Source organism: Sapajus apella, unplaced genomic scaffold, assembly GCF_009761245.1.
Source record: "Sapajus apella isolate SASKATOON/1434 unplaced genomic scaffold, GSC_monkey_1.0 scaffold16, whole genome shotgun sequence".
Taxonomy (NCBI): domain Eukaryota; kingdom Metazoa; phylum Chordata; class Mammalia; order Primates; family Cebidae; genus Sapajus; species Sapajus apella.
Window position 1 is genome coordinate 12051582 of NW_022436956.1, and position 3751 is coordinate 12055332.

The following is a 3751-nucleotide window of genomic DNA, read 5'->3' on the forward strand; positions in this document are numbered from 1 at the left end:
CACAAACTAAAGCCTCTGTGGGCCTTTACTAATTTTAAGAGCATAAAAGTTCATCTGGATATGTCTGTAACTGCAACACGTGAGTTGAGATTGATATCTAAAGTTTGCCACAAAGGAAGATGGAGGAACGTGGCTGTTGGTGCAGTGCCCACAGTGCTGTGAATTCTGAATTCCCGGGTTATCAATTATTAGCACTTTTGATTTTCTTTATGTGTTGCTAAACTTTTAAATGAGAATGTACTGCTTTTATAAGCAAAAAAAAAAAAAAAAGAATAGGATCATGTTTGCTTTGAAATAAATAAGTTAAAATAGGGGTTAATAAGAACTTTAGTTACAGGAACAGATACTAAAACAATTAATTTTGAGCCTGGCTTCCTTTTTCTAAGAGCTTTGATATGAACAGAAGAGAGTTTGGGTCATGGAAAGGTGGATTTCTTTTAAATAAGAGAAACAAGCAAATGCGCAAGCCTAGGGAAAGATCCAGTGAAGAAGGACAGGTAGAAAGAGAATTGGAGGCATTGGACATAGAACAAGGACCCTGGGAGACAAAAGGAGCTTCCCCCAGAGGAGAGGTGGAAGCATTCACGTTCAGCTAGGAGCCCTCCTCCTGAGATGGGGGAGAAAGGAATGGATGAACACCAGCCGAAAAATTTAGAGGTGGAGAGAGAAGAGGAGGGAGTTCTGATCATGTTTCTTCTTTGTAAGGACAACCATACCAGAAACTGACATGTTAAGAGGCACAAAAGATAGAGCACTGTAAGCCTTCTAGGAGCATGCAGGCTGAAGAGAGACTGACAAATAAAAACTCAATAGGAACATGCAGCTGTTATCAAAAGTAAGCTAATTACAGCTTACATAATTTTTACTAATCTATACGGACATCTAGGAGCCTTCCAAGAGAACGTGTTCTTCATGTTTAAAGAAGACAGGGCCATTGTTTGGCAGGAAATAGGAAGTTCAAGCCAAGACAAAACTATCCACCGAATGTCCCTCTGCACTAGCATGTGGGGTATTAGGGCAGGCAGAGTCCCTGATCACCTCCACCTCCGGTCACCGCCATCCACACAGGAGCCTTTATGGGCTCCATGAGAAGTGCCATCTCCCATGTTTGCCTGCCTTCCGGGTGTATGTGTGGAGTGGTGCAAAGAGCTGGAAGCACGACTGAGGCGGTGCGAGTGGAAGGTAGGACCTTGCACCTTGCCTGTACAATCCTGCCATCTACCCAGGGAGATTTATTCTCTGCAAAAAAAAATTAGAGAAACCCCCCAGGCTACACTGTTTGGTACACATTATGTATGCAAAGGGATCTATAATTATAGAGTTCCTGAACTAAACAAAGGTTCAAATGCCCTCCAGAATGGCTTTCCAAATGAATGAGGAAACTTTCCAATGGAGATCTTATTTGTTTGGACCTACTTAACATTATTCAGATATCACAGCCACTCCTAGGCTCAACTCCAATTACCAAACATTGTTTTTCCTTCTGTGCTTTTTAATTTTTATTTTTATGTTGTAGTTGTTTTTTTAACATAGAGATGGGGAACTCACTGTGTTGCCCAGGCTGGTCTTGAATTCCTGGGCTTAAGTGATCTGCCCACCTCGACTACCCAAAATGTTGGAATTACAGATGTGAGCCACCATACCCAGCCTGTCTTTTTAAATTGATGCATAATAGATGTAATAGTTTCATGGTACATATGATAATTGAATACATTCATATAATTTGAAAAATTAAATTAATGTACTTGAAATATCCATCACCTGAAATAGGTGTCTTTTCTCTATGCTAGAAATCTTTGAATTATTCTAACTATTTTGAAATGTACAATAGATTATCAACTATAGTCATCCCCATTGATCTATCAACACTAGGCATTGTTTCTTCCATCAAACCATGTATCCTTCTTCTGTATTTACCTCCTTTCTCTACCCACTCCTCCCTTCCAGTCTTTCTCTACTTGCTGCCTCCTTTCCCACCTTCCTCCTCACTCAGCAGACCCTTTCTGTTCATCTCTCTCTCCAATCTTGCTGTTTTGTTTTCATTATTTTATCTTAGCAATGAAATACAAAATGTTCATTTGTTTCAGGAGACTACAACTAAATGAAAATACAACTCTACCCTGAAAAAACAACTTTAAGAATCTCTAAGTCTCTAACTGGTTTTTTTCTTAACAGTAAATGGCTGTATATTAAAGGGCTATGTATGCACCCAACACAAAAGCACCCAGATTATAAAGCAAGTTTTTAGAGCCCCTTGAAGATGTTGAATGTTCTTCATCAGACATTACATTTATCTTGCATTTGTTCAGTATTAAATCTCTGATGTTGAACACAATATAAGGACTTGTTAAAGACTTTTCCTCATTTTTAACACTTGTGGAGCTTCTCTCTTGTATTAATTCTCTTAAGTCCAATAAGTTGGGAGAACCACCCGCATGCTTTGCCACATTCTTCACATTTGTAGGGTTTATCTCCAGTGTGAATTCTCTTATGATTAGTAAGGTCTGAGAAGCACTTAAAGGTTTTGCTATATTCTTCATATTTGTAAGGTCTCTCTTCCATGTGAATTCTCTTGTGGTTAATAATGGTTCAGGAGCAGGTAAAGGCTTTGCCACATTCTTGACAGATGTAGGGTTTCTCTCCAGTGTGAATTCTCTTATGTTTACTAAGGGCCAAGAACCACTTAAAAGCTTGTCCACATTTATTACATTTGTAGGGTTTCTCTTCAGCATGAATTATCTTATGTCTAGCAAGGTCTGAGAACCACCTATAGGATTTGTTACATTCTTCACATTTGTGGGATTTCACTCCAGCATGAATTCTCTTATGATTAGTAAGGTCTGAGACTCACTTAAAGGCTTTGCCACATTCTTACATTTGTAGCATCTCTCTGCAGTATAAATCTCTTATGTCTAGTAAAATCTAAGAACAACCTATAGTATTTGCCACATTCTTCACATTTGTAGCATTTCTCTCTGCTAAAAATTTTCTTATGTTTACTGAAGATTGAGCACAACTCAAAAACTTTGTCACATTTATGACATTGACAGGTTTTGCTATGGGTAGTTGGTAAACATTGATAAAGGTAATTGAAACTGCTTTTCTGCCCCTTGCAATTACACATACATTGGTAGTCTTTCTTTAAATGTAAATTATTAAGGTCACACATCTTCCATATTTAATTTCAAAATCACTTTTTGAAATTAGTCTTTCATATCATGCTCCAGCAATATCTCTACAGTGAAATGAAAAAAAAAAAGTAAAAAAAAAAAAAAAAAACCGGCATGTATTTGAAATGTTCACCTCCAGAGAAGTAGCAAAACAGCATTCCAGCTCACTAGGGTGGGTCTTTCCTGTACTTTGGGGCAGTCATTCTCCTTCACAAGCCATTTCGCAGCCTCCATATATTCCACCATCCTCCCTGTACCTGCAGGGCAAGGGATAACAAGGGCTGTAATAGAGTCACAAAGGAGCTCCTGGAATGGAGAAGATGGAAGAGTGGAGACGGGAACTCTCTCTGTTTTTAATCCAATTATTTTTATAGGCGCAATTTATATATTTGGTACCATAAAGTTTACATAAAATCAATTTTTGCAGAAGGCAAAAATTAGAGAAATAGGTGCATTCTCTCTAGTTTTAAAGGCACTGCTCATGTGTGCTGTAATAAACACGTGATAGTTTTATTGCAATAGTCAGATAGTTCCATTGCAATAGGATGCCAGTGAGCTCTATAAAGAAAAAAAATACAGCC

General features: G+C 38.2%; 1 pseudogene; it reads right to left on the bottom strand.

Annotated features, from left to right (window-relative positions):
• Window positions 1-2293: 2293 nt before the first annotated feature.
• LOC116555973 lies at window positions 2294-3245 on the bottom strand (annotated as a pseudogene).
• Between the last annotated feature and the right edge of the window lie 506 nt (window positions 3246-3751).